Raw genomic sequence first — 12,897 nt, forward strand, 5'->3', positions numbered from 1 at the left:
CTGCTCTTCTGTCTCTCAGTGGACACCAGCCTTGCTTCCGCCTGTTGGCCATTGTGAAGAAGGCTGCTCCGAACAGGGCTGTGCAGACGTCTCTTTGAGAGCCTGCTTTGAGTCCTCTCGGGTGTCCGTGCCCACAGCAGAATGGCTGGATCCTATGGGGATTCTATCTTTCACCTCTTAAGAAACTGCCCAACTCTTTTCAGCACTGGCTGCACCATCTTAGCACCCCGCTGGCCACGTGGGAGTCTGGCAGTGTCTCCTTATCTCTTCCAACACTTGTTATCACTGGGCTTTGTGATGGTAGTAGTCCCAGTGGGTGTGAGGCAGCCTCTCAGCCCCCCGTGGCTTTGATTAGTCCCCCTCGTGACTAATGATGCCAAGCATCTGTCCTCCCCTGGCCATTTGTATGCCTTCCTTGGAGAAAGGTTGATTCCAGTCCTTTGAAGTGGCAGATTTTTTGCTCAAATGTTTTGACTGACCAGGAGCCAGTATGGACATTGCCCCCCCAACAGTTCCCACCCGCCCCTCAGGACCATTTTCAGGAACTTGGCTGAGGACCAGTGGGGTGAGGGAGGGGGACGGGCCCCAGGTTCCCTGGCTTCTCAGTGGCGGTCGCAGGGGGGGGGACCTTCAGGCGGCGCTTTCTCACGGTTTGGGTTACAGCCTGAGCGGCCGGCGCTCGGATTAATTGGGCGGATCAGAAATTACCCAGCTCTGTTTCTGCTTTTCACCTTGCTCTCTGGCGGGCACCTACTTCAGAGCCGCGAAGGACCCCCTCCGCCCCTCCTGGGACGGCGCCTTCTCACAGCTACTGAGCACCAATTAATTTGTCTCATTTACATGAAAAAGTGCAGAAGATGTCTTTCTACATAATTAACTATATTTTGCAAGTCATTAAAATTCTGAAGCCCTGCCCACAATAGCACCCTATTCACCAGCAGAGATAAGTGCCATTTCTGGTGGGGGGAGCTGGTGAGAACTGCGGGGGGGCTGGCCAGACCCAACGAGCCACCTTGCTGATGCATATTCATGAGAAGGGGCCGGGCTACCATCCTTCAGGGATCCTCTGTTTCCCACTGTTTGAAAAGGTTTGCTCAGGGCTGCCCTGCCCTGCCAGGGGGACAGGGAGGGCTTGGGTGGGCCATGCCCCTTAAGAGCCCTGGCCAGGGTCTCACTGCTGGGGCAGCCGCTCCCTCCCAGATCAGTGAAAAAGACACCACTTGCCTTCTAGAAGCATCCACGAGTGCCCAATGCAGAGGACAGAGCCCGGGGCTCACAGTGAGGAGGGGGCTGGATGCGTGTCCCCCCGCTCCTGTCCCAAACGCACCCCCGACCGTGAGGAGCCGCCTCTGGTGATTCCAAGGAGAGGGGCTTTGGCCCACGGGGAAAGCCCCCTCTTGCCAGGACCCAGTCTGCGGTGGGGCACATCCCAGCACCCCTCCCTGCCAGGCTGTGACAGCACCCTCTGTGCCAGAGCCCCGTTTCGAAGCCCCATTTGCAGTCCAGAGGCCTCCTCCTCCATCTTGGCCTCTGTTTCCCCCTCCGCAGGATGAAGCCGGCGTCACCTCCTCTGCCATCTTTCAAGGAGTTCACACAGGAGGTAGACACCCCTCCCTGGGGATGCGGGCACGAGAGGAGCCCGGGAGGCAGGCAGCCACTGCCTGGCAGTAGCCATCCAGTGGCTCAAGCTCCCGTCATGACAGCCCTCATCGCGGGAGGCACAGCGCTCTGGATTCTCTTGGGTTGTTTCTGTCCACGTGGAATAAAGCAGCTGCCACGAGAGTGGGGGTCTGGCTGACCCAGTGGCGGGCACCGGGTCAGGCTGCCTGGCACATCCCACCCGTGCAGAGGGCCACGAGGAGCTGCAAGAACTCACGGAAACCTGCAGGAAGGCAGGGCCCTGGGGGCTTGAGGGCCGTCTGCAGCATGGCCCACCAGGGACCCAGGAGGGCGTCTGCCACAGGGTCAGGGCCCGTAGGCTGGCCTGTGACCCCAAGGACCTTCACTCCGCACGAGCGGATCGATGGCTGAGCCTCACTCGGGAAATTTCAGGAGTACAGTGGGGCTGGGGCAGGGGGCCTCGCATGAACACGCCCCTCAGCTCTGGATCCCAGAAAGCTATGTCTCCAGGCACTCCAATTAGCTTAATTAAATTGTCCTGCCCTGGAGGGAGTCTGTCTCAGTCTAGAAAACAAAAATGGGAACTGAAATTCAGCCCAGCAGTGAACATGGAAAACCCCTCAGCTTTACCCAGAACCACAGAGACCCCGTCAGGGTGACAACGCACATCAGAGCTCCAGGCAAAGTGGACCAGTCGCTGGGCACCCCGATGCCAAGGAGCGCCTGTGAACACAGCCTCAGGGAGGCACGTCCAACAATGTGGCCACTACCCAGGGCCGCAGGGCCTCTGCCCTTTGACCCGGAAACGCAGCTGCCGAAACCTCTTAGGAGAAGAAGGCTGAAAGACGCAGCCCAAGGATGCAGCATTCTCTCTCATTATCTCTGTGTTTTTGTCACAAAAACTCCATGCTGGAATTGTCCTCCACGGGTTTAGAGCAGTTCGTGCTGCTGGGAAACCTGCCCAGAGGCAGAACAGGCGTAGGGAGGCCCCGAAGATCAAAAAGCTCTACATGTTCATACGTATCAATAGATCAACACGCGAGTGTGCTCGCTGCAAACCACCTCGTGCTCCGAGGGGCTACAGACAGGCACGGCCTCCAGGGAGGTCGCAGGTCGGAGGTCGGAGGTCGGGACTGAGAGGGGTCCGAGCCGGGTGTGCTTGCATGCTTCCTGGTTTTAACGCCTCCCTCCCTCCTTTCTTACCTTCTGCCATGTCCGTGTACTGCCTTCTTCTGGTCAAGGAGGTGGGCGGAGTCCACCAGGAGACGGCTCGCGACTCCCAGGAGGCCCCTTCTGACGGGTTCAAGGAGCCCCGGCCCCGGACCTGGGCAGCCTGCTCCGGCCAGCCCTCCGGCCGCCAAGCTCCTAACTTATTCAAGAGTCACTTACCTGTTTGTTCATCCCTCTTTTCGACAGACTGATGTGGTCCACAGGCGGGGCGGGGGAACAAGACCCCGGGACTCCCTGTGCTCAGGTGACCAAGACTCCAGCTGGGATGGGAGCAGGCTTGGAGGAAGGCTGCCTGCCTCTCGGGCTCCTCTCTCTCCCCCGCCCCCAGGGAGGGGTGTCCCCCTCCTCGGCACAGACACCCTGGGCACTATGCCCTCCCACCTCACCTGCCACCCTGACCACCATCAGTGACCCTTGAGTCTCCAGAGACCACTGCTCACTCAGCAATGCTGATGGCCTGCCAGTTATCAGGGCTCTGAGGCCAGGTTAGGAGCTTTCTCTCCAAGCAAGGAGCAAGAATTTCACCTGTGACACTGTCCACTTGCAGCTGAGAATACTCAACCCCTAGCACATTTTGCCCTTTCTTCCCTAGGCTGTCCTATCTCATTAGGTAGTCAACGCAATAGCCGAGGGCTCCTGAAAATGACCAGCTGCCCCCACTGCCCTTGCGCCGTCAGAGTGCAGCATCCCGCAGACCAGCTCACTGCCCTGACTTCCCATGCTGTTGAATGGGGCAGGGCTGGGGAATTCCAGAAGAACATCTGCTTCTGCTTCACTAACTACACTAAAGCCTTAGTGTGGATCACAACCAACAGTGGAAAATTCTGAAAGAGATGAGAATACCAGGCCACCTCACTTGCCTCCTGAGAAAGCTGTATGCAGGTCAAGAAGCAACAGTTAGAACCTGACATGGAACAAGACTGGTTCCAAATTGGGAAGCAGTGCATCAAGGCTGTATACTGTCACCCTGCTTATTTACCTTATATGCAGAGTACATCGTGTGAAATGCTCAGATGGATGAAGCACAAGCTGGAATCAAGACTGCTGGGAGAAACATAAATAATCTCAGATATGCAGATGACACCAACCTAATGACAGGAAGCAAAGAAGAATTAAAGAGCCTCTTGATAAAGGTGAAAGAGAAGAGTGAATAAGCTGGCTTAAAACTCAACATTCAAAAAACTAAGATCATGGCATCTGGTCCCATCACTGCATGGCAAATAGATGGGGAAACAATGGAAACAGTGACAGACTTTATTTTCTTGGGTTCCAAAATCACTTCAGATGGTGATTAGAGCCATGAAATTAAGGTGCTTGCTTCTTAGAAGTAAAGGTATGATCAACCTAGACAGCATGTTAAAAAGCAGAGACTTTACTTTGCCACAAAAGGTCTGTCTAGTCAGAGCTATGGTTTTTCCAGTAGTCATGTATGGATGTAAGAGTTGGACCATAAAGAAGGTTGAGCCCCAAAGAATTGATGTTTACAAAGTATGGTGTTGGAGAAGACTCTTGAGAGTCCCTTGGACTCTGGAGACCAAACCAATCCATCCTAAAGGAAACCAACCCTGAATATTCATTGGAAGGACTGATGCTGAAGCTGAAGCTCCAATACTTTGGCCACCTGATGCAGTCTTTTCTTTGGAAAGCCCTGGGTATTTTCATTGGAAAAAACCCTGATGTTGGGAAAGATTGAAGATGGGAGAAGGGGACAACAGAGGATCAGATGCTTGGATGGCAGCACTGATTCAATGGACATGAGTTTGAGCAAACTCTGGGAGACAGCGAAGGACAGGGAGGCCTGGCGTGCTGCAGTCTGTGGGGTAGCAAAGAGTCAGACACGACTGAGCAACTGAGCAACAACAACAAGAGGTGAGATGCTCCAAGGGCCGTCAGAATCCAGGTCACAGCTAATTTCAAGAAGCTCCTGCTTGTCAAGTTAGACCAGTATCAAAGGACAATATCTATAGTGCAAGTTGCTTCAGTCATGTCTGACTGTGACCCCATGGACTGTAGCCCGCCAGGCTCCTCTGTCCATGGGATTTTCCAGGCAAGAGTACTGGAGTGAGTTGCCATTTCCTTCTCCAGGGGATCTTCCCAACCCAGGGATCGAACCCATATGTCTTATGTCTCCATCATTGACAGCGGGTTCTTTACCACTAGCGCCACCTGGGAAGCCTGAAAAATGCTAATAAAATGCTCCTCTCTTTTCCAATTCCATATCTATGTGAAGGCAGCTTTTCTTCACATACTTTAGCCCAGGTAATATACAGCAAGAGATTGAATGCAGAAGCTGGAAAATCCAACCATCTTCTATTAAAGTCATAGGCTAAAGAGATCTGGAAAAAAAAAAAAATTTAAGCCTTGTTTCTCCCTTGCTTTGTTTTGGGAAATATAGACACTTTTTCATCAAGAGTATTATTTGTGGTGACATGTAGTAGATTTGTTCTGGTTAATTTTTAATGAATTGACAAGTAAAGATTTTAATTTTTTTTCTACTCTAATTTCTAGTGGGATAAATACGGTAGATAGAGCCCAAACACACGCTGAGGTGATCTGGAGATCAGCTGAGAACATTTTTGAGAACTGCTGATCTAAAACCATGAATCACTGGTTTCCAAACCAGCACATAATTGCATCCTGCCCACAGGCTGCTCAGTCATGTCTGGCAACGGACAGGAAGTCATCCCCCATACGGGAGGGCTGCCAGGCCATTGTCCCGTTCCTGTAATTGTGGGTATTGTGACCTGCGAGTCAGTGTTCGTTCCCATAGGCCAAGACCCTTTACAAAGAATTTTTTTTTTGATTTTCAAAGAGACACGTCATCATTATAGAAAATTTAGAAAATACAGAAGAGAAATAGAGAAACGAGTTCTCCTCCCTGGAGTAGAACAGTGGAGTGGGGTAGTAGGCACAGCGCTTCGGCGTTTCCCCGCAGCCTTCAGTTCGGGCAGCGTTAGTCTGCTTGCTTCGGGCTGCTGCTATTTCACACCCTCAGGGAGGGCCCAGCCCCGACCACCTCAGGAAGGCCTTGGGGTCCCGGAACCACAGGGTGCAGCTTCACACGCCCCCTTCTCTCCCTGCCTTTCACTGCTCAAGAGACGGGACCCCGGCGTTTCAAAGCAGTGTTCCCTTGTCTCTGGGCCTTACGAGGGAGACCTCATCCAGGACATCTCTGGAGCTCAGGGGTACTCTCATCTGCGAGCCGGCCGTCCAGCGGGTGGTCAGCCCAGGCCGCCCTTCAGCACACAGAGGCCGAGTGTCTCCTTGGGGTCTCTGAACTTGTCCCGGCATTCTGCCCTCACCGATCCCCGAGAAGCCCAAGTCCCTGCTCCCCTCACTGACCTCAGGAGCTCAGGTGACCTGCAGGCAGTCCTGACCCTCTTCCAGGTGCAGACGGGGCAGTGAGGGTCAGTGGGGGCTGTAACTGTTTCCGAGAGTGGCCGTAACAAACTATCGTGATTGGGGGAACCAACAGAACTCACCCTCTCACGTTCAGAAGCCGGCAGTCTGACATCCCGGCGTCAGCAGGGTCGGCTCCTTCTGTGGCCGCCCAAGAGCATTGTCCTGGGCCTCTCTCCTGGTTCCGGAGGCTGCAGGCAGTCCGTGCGGTCCCTTGGCAGATAGACTCCCCCGCTCCAGCTCTGCTCCATCCTCACGTGGCTTCTCCACCGTGTGTGTCTGTCTCTGCTTCTCTTCTTATGAAGACACCAGGTCCTGTACTGCCCCCCAAGCCAGCACGACCTCACCCTAAACTGTGATTACCTCTGCCAAGACCCTATTTCCAAATAGGCTTCCATCCTGAGGCTCTGCGTGGATGTGAATGAGGACGCTGGTCCACCCGTGGTGAGGAGGAGCTGCCTCCGGCCGGCCCAGCTGCCTCCTTTGTGTCCAGTCGCTGGATCTACGCAGCATCAGGATGGGGCCTCTGTCCCTTGCATGCCTTCCCGGGCCCCTCCCCACCCCACACGCCCCTTGGTCTCCCCAGGACCAGAGCAGGGCCTCCTCACCGCTGCTCCTTCTCATGCCCCAAGTCTCCAGGGCCTTTGTGGGGGGTGGGGGGAGAGAGGGGGGTGGGTTCCTGGAGGCCTGGTTCTGGCTGCAGGTTTGGGCCACGCTCTCCAGGCCAGCAGCAAGAACAAACTGGCCATGTTGGCCACTGCCTGCCCCCCACCTGTGTGTCACCCCCGTTCACACCATGTGAGCTGGGCCAGGAGTCCACGCCACGGGAACTCCAGCCGTCACAGTCACAGCGGCTCTCACGCAGGAGGCGGGGAGGCTGGACTGGCTGTTGGCGCTCTTGGCCGGAAAGTGGAGACGACGTGGGGCCCCCAACATGCCTCGAGGAGGCCGCCCCCCGCAGAACTGCCAGCTTCCGACGCTGCCCCTCAGTGCCGCCGTCCTCAGCCTGTCCTGGCTGCTGTCTGGGACTGTGGGGCCCACCTGGTCCTCGGGGAGGAGGAAGGGTGCAGGGAGGGCCCTATCCAAGCTCACAGGCCCCGTTTGAACACGGGGACTCCCTCTGGGTGCTCGGCTCAGGCCCACACCTGGCTGTCTTTCAGCTCCTGTCCCCTCCCTGGGCCTGGGGGTCACCCCCCGTTGCAGCAGCTGACACGCCCCAGAGCCTGGGCTGGGTTGGAACAGACTCTGTGTTCTGAGAACTCACCTGCTTGATCCGGCCCTGCCTACAGCAGCCCTGTTTCGGACCAGTGCTCACAGCACCCTGGGCTGCTCCCCATCCCTCATCCCAGGATTTAACAAAAGCAGCCAGGTCCTGGGCCGGACACCTTCCAGCCAGACAGGTGAGTGGCAAGAATGACAAGCGCTCTATATGGTCCATCAAAAGGCCAGGAAGGAAAAACGCCTCGATCCAGGGAGGACTGTAGACGTGAATTAGTATTTTTAAAACAAAAGGCCAAGAAACATCGGGGCCTCGCGACAGCTGAAGGCAGTGACACGGCTCCTGTCCTCAGTCTTCATGCTTTTGAACCCTCCCAGTTCCCCCCCAGAGCCACACTGAAGAGCAAGTGTAGATAATTAAACACAAAAGAAAAAGCTCAAGGTGCTTTGGGAAGGAACAGGGGAGGACATTTTTACGGCTTGGGGGCAGCAACAGCGTCCCTGGAAAACCGCAGCAACGCCATAAAGCACCGTCCAGGAAGGAGGCGGTGCTGACGCTGGCCGCTCACTAAAGCGAGGCCGCTTTTCCACTTTCAGGTGGCTGCGCTATTTCTTCGACTAACCACTCTGCTGAAAACAGCTTAGAAAGTCTAGATAATAAGCAGAAGATCAGTTGTCTGGAGGCACTGGGAGACATGCTAACTCAGCAAGGAGAAGAGATTCTAGAGAAAAGGCAGATTCAGAAACACGGTCCCAACTTCAGCACCTCTGGAGTCTGGGAACCCAGGCAGAGGTCCCAATGCTGGAGCAGGACTGGAGAGATTGAGCTGCTCCGTGTCCCTGTGAGGAGCTTCAGGGGGCAGACAGAGGACCCTGCACAGGCTCCCCGGAGGACCGTCTAGAAGCCCCAGTGCCCAGAAGGAAACAGACCAGGCCTCTCAAAGACAGAAGTCGACTGCAACCCACAGTCCACACAGCATCAGGATACTTCACCAGAAGAAACCCAGGTACCTGCCTAAGTAAAAGTAAGTCCCGTCTGCACAAAGTTAAAACCAGCCAGAACTTCAATTAAACTCAGTAATTTAAAAAAATGCAGGGCCTCTCTCGTCTTCTGAGATGGCCCACACTCAGTCTGTGGAGTGTGTTTCTCTCTAAATAAATCCACTTCTTAAAAAAAAAAAAAAAACACAGTATCTGGCATCTAATTAACAATCACCAGGGATATCAGAAGACAAGATCATTTGAACAGCAACCAACAGAAAAATACAAACATTACGAAGAGAAATTCAGATGGCCTGGATATTATATTTGTCAGATAGGTGAAACTTTAAATAACTGATACGTTCAAGAAAATAGATGATGAGAGGCTGGAATGTATTTTAAAAGAATCAGATGGAGCTAAATTGTTTCTAGAACGGAAATGTTCAGTAACTGAAATTAAGAAATAAACAGGCAATTTAGCAGCCAATTAGACGGCCAGAGTTTATGGAGGCGTCCTCTGCTGGTTCACACAAGGACAGGACTGGCCCTGGAGTCAAGGGCCTTCCTGGACTCTGCGCGGCCCGGCCTCGCCCTCGTCCTCCTCCCTGACCAGATCATGAGCCCAAGAACCAGGAGAGCAGGCTGGTCCTCGCCTCGCCCCGTGCCCAGAGCACAGCCACACACGGAACAAGCATCAGACAAGTGCTTGCTGAAGCAGACAGACCGGTCTCCAGCACCCCAGAGCCCCGCACTCGGTAAGTGTCCCTGAAGACGCACTGAAGGAGACGAGGCTGTCGAAAACGTTCCTCAGCCTCTCGGCTGTCCGCATCTCCTTGCGCTATTTCTGGCAGCCCAACCCACACTGGCCTGTGCCCTCCTGGCTGGGGGTGGGGCCCAGCTGTTAGCAATGGCCCCGGGGAGGGGCAGCCGGATGCTGTGGTCAGGCTTCAGGAATGTTCAGCTGCCTCTGCTGGGCCCAGAACACAGAGGAGCTGCTGTCTGCGTGTTTTAGGCAGCTCTGGACACGTCCCCATCACACGGACCGAGTGCCCCCCTGCATCCCTCAGAAGGCCCTGAGCCGGTTCACCGTGGGCAGAGCACTCCCCGGGGAGGACTCACGCCACCCAGGAGGACTCTGTCTACTTGGGAGGACTTGCTATCTCTACCTGGGAGGACTCGCTCTATCCGGGAGGACTCGCTCTACCTGGGAAGACTCGCTATCTCTACCTGGGAGGACTCACTCTACCTGAGAGGACTCACTCTATCTGGGAGGACTCTCTCTCCACCCAGGAGGACTCTGTCTACCTAGGATGATTCACTCTACCTGGGAGGACTCACTCTATCTAGGACTCGCTCTACCTAGGAGGACTCTCTCTGTCTGGAAGGACTCTGTCTAAGAAGACACTCTCTCTCTGTACCTGGGAGGACTCACTCTATCTGGGAGGACTCTCTCTCCACCCAGGAGGACTCTGTCTACCTAGGATGACTCACTCTATCTGGGAGGACTCTCTCTCTACCTGGGAGGACTGGTTCTACCTAGGAGAACTCACTCTACCTGGGAGAACTCGCTGTACCTGGGAGGACTCACTCTACCTGGGAGGACTCACTGTCTCTACCTGGGAGGACTCTGTCTACTTGGGAGGAGTCTCTCTCTACCTGGGAGGACTCACTCTACCTGGGAAGACTCCCTGTCTCTGCCTGGGAGGACTCTCTCTACTGTGGCCCTGGGTGGCATCCTCCCTCGGCCGCTCCATGCTGGGGCTGTGTCTTGGGGAGCCCATTCTCTCTGCCTCCTTCCAGTATCCAGGAAAGGGCAGGGGCCATTGATGAGGAGAGTGCAGGGATGGGCTTGGGGCCGTTCACCCACCAAGTCAAAGACTGGCCCAGGGGGAAGGGAGGGAAGAGTCCATGGCAGGAGTCACGGGGAAGGTCTGGAGAGGGGAGACAGGAGGGGGCCCGCAGAGACTGAGGCACAGAAGGAATTAGGGAGTGGGCACCACGGAGCTGCCAGGTCACCTTGGGAGGTGGAAAACCCGTTTTTTGGGCTCAAGAAAACCGTGTCAACATGCAAAGACAATTACTTCCCCACAGGAGTTTTCATTCCCTCTGGGCTATCTGGATCTTGGGAAAGTGACCACCCTCCCCTGCTCCCCAGCTGCTGTCACCCAGTCCGGCCAGCCCCCCTCTTTGCAGAGCCCACCCTGCCCCCACCCCCGGTCCCTGAAGCTCATCGTCGAGGTCCTCCTTCACAGGTCTCCAACTAAGAAGAGTCCGGCGCCTGGGGGTGGGCTTCTGGGGGCTGGGCTGCTCCCTATTGGAAGCACTGTCTCCGGGGTGTAGTCCCTTAACACAGGAGAAGACCCTACAAAGTTCCCCTCAGTGGAGCCCTTTCCGTGGGACAGGCTGTCTCTGAGCCCCAGTGACCATTGTCTATCTCAGCCACTGCCCGACCCTGGGGTGCACCATCAGAGCCCCTGGTCGTGGGGGAACCCCATGCTGGCATCAGACAGGACTGTGGCCCCAGTCCCTACTCAGCTCTTCACGTTGCCCTTCAGTTGGCAGATTTGGTGTTTGCAGTCAGGGCTCACGTAGGAAGTGGGGAGGGGGTGAAGTCTGTGGGGGTGTCCCAGAAATCCCACAACTAAGCATCTCTCCAGGGAGGGACTCTCCCACACACTGAAGGAAGCATGTCACTGATTGTGAAAAACGGCCGCAGCACAAATGCCCACTGACAAGGAAGTGTGAGACGGGAAGACTCCCAGCAACAGCTGAGCAAGAAAAGCAAGTTGCGGGTGAGCACTTAGAGGTGACTGTTCATGAGAACTAAAGCCTCATCCATCAACACACACACACACCCCATCTGTACAGGCATAGACACGCCGCGTGGGAGCCCGCCGGGAAGGACAGCCAAGGGGTAAGGGCCCTGGGGAGGATGGCGAGGCGAGGGAGGGGTGCTCTGTTCAGATTCCCACCAGGAGGAGGTGTGTGCCTGCTTCATGGGACGTGGGGTGGGGGGGAGTGGGGAGGAGGTGCTGGGCGGGGGGCGTTCTCACCCAGCCCAGCCAGAGATGGCCAGCTGGAGGTGTGTACCCACTCCCAACACCGCGTGGAGGGGGCATGAAGACACCAGTGCTTCTTGCTTCTTTGAAATCTGCTAAAAGTAGGTGTCGGGAAAGCAGCTGCGAGGAGCCTTCCCCGACACTGCGGTAACTCACTGCCCTGGGGCCCCGCGTCCAGGTGATCCCTCACACCCAGCAGACAACAGGCACCTGTTCCAAGGCCTGGGAGACCCAGGGCAGAAAAAAGGCCCGGCACCAGCCCAGACCCCTGCCTGCAGCCAGCGAGGGTGACAAGCCGGGTGCCCCGTGCCGCCCAGGACGCCACGCGCTCCTGAGGTCCTGCCAATCCAGAGGACCTCTGCTCACAGTGCAGCAGGGCTGGGAACGCGGGGGTGCTTCTTTTTTAAGTCAGGCTGCCTCTGAAAATGGCACGCCCTTGACCTAGGAGAACGGCCGGCAGGGCCTCAGACCAGCAGGGCCGGATCGCAGCCTTGCCCTTTTGACAGGAGACCGTGAGCCTGCCGTGTGATCACCGGGAACAGGAGTGAGCCCAGGTCCTCAATTTGCCTCCCACCCCAGCCGGGTGGGGAGCCTGCGTGCAGGGTGGGTTTTCCTGACTTCCCATCAGAGACGGCCCAGCGTCAGTTAGCTCCTCTGGGTCCAGAGACGAGCTGAAATGATGGAGTGAATTTTTAAACCAGACGGACCTCTTCACAAAGGAAGGAGTGGAGGGACCTTCTTGGACACAAGATCTCAGCAGGTTCGGTGTGAATGCCAACGGGGAGACTGGCGGGGCACCCACTGCCCAGGGCAGCAAGGACAAATTCTACCCATGCCCAGCCTCCCACCCCCAGGCCCAGGGCTGCGGGAGCCAGCAGGTGACACAGTCAGACAGAGCTCAGGCCACGTGCGAAGAGTGGACCCACGAGGGGTAACCCAAACCCTGGGTGAGGCAGCAGAGGGGCAAGTGGGGTGCTGTGGGGCTCACATCCATGGAGTGTGCAGGTCCCTACACACCCCCACTGTCTTCCACACTCTTTCCACACCCGGGCTGGACCCAGACTGGTGGGGACCCGATATGCCTGGGAGACAGGCCACCTGAGCCAGGAGGAGACAGAATCAGAAAGGTGAAAAGGATTTCTGCAAGGCCAGCGTGCACCAGGGTGGCACCGTGTCTGTCTGTGCACACAAGTGGGGATTGATCAACTCCCACAAAGCCTCCCAGCACCCCCTCACCCTGTGGAGTCGGGCAGTGATCCCCCCACCCATGATCCCCCTCCCCTATTCCAACAGCAGCAGCCACAGCAGCCACGTCAGGCCACACTCTTTGAACGTGGCCTGTGTCCACGCCTCTGAAGTCACCTGACATCCCTGCAGAAATCTCTGCTCA

The 12,897-nt window shown here is 56.1% G+C and overlaps 1 long non-coding RNA gene across 1 annotated transcript; it reads left to right on the forward strand.

Annotated features, from left to right (window-relative positions):
* Nucleotides 1-9,077: 9,077 nt before the first annotated feature.
* On the forward strand, nt 9,078-11,360 carry LOC104991000. Its single transcript, XR_825565.1, has 3 exons — nt 9,078-9,203; nt 11,106-11,240; nt 11,317-11,360. It is a non-coding gene; the product is annotated as an uncharacterized LOC104991000 (long non-coding RNA).
* Nucleotides 11,361-12,897: the final 1,537 nt, after the last annotated feature.

The sequence above is a fragment of the Bison bison genome, unplaced genomic scaffold (assembly GCF_000754665.1).
Source record: "Bison bison bison isolate TAMUID 2011002044 unplaced genomic scaffold, Bison_UMD1.0 scf7180017847480, whole genome shotgun sequence".
NCBI lineage: Eukaryota > Metazoa > Chordata > Mammalia > Artiodactyla > Bovidae > Bison > Bison bison.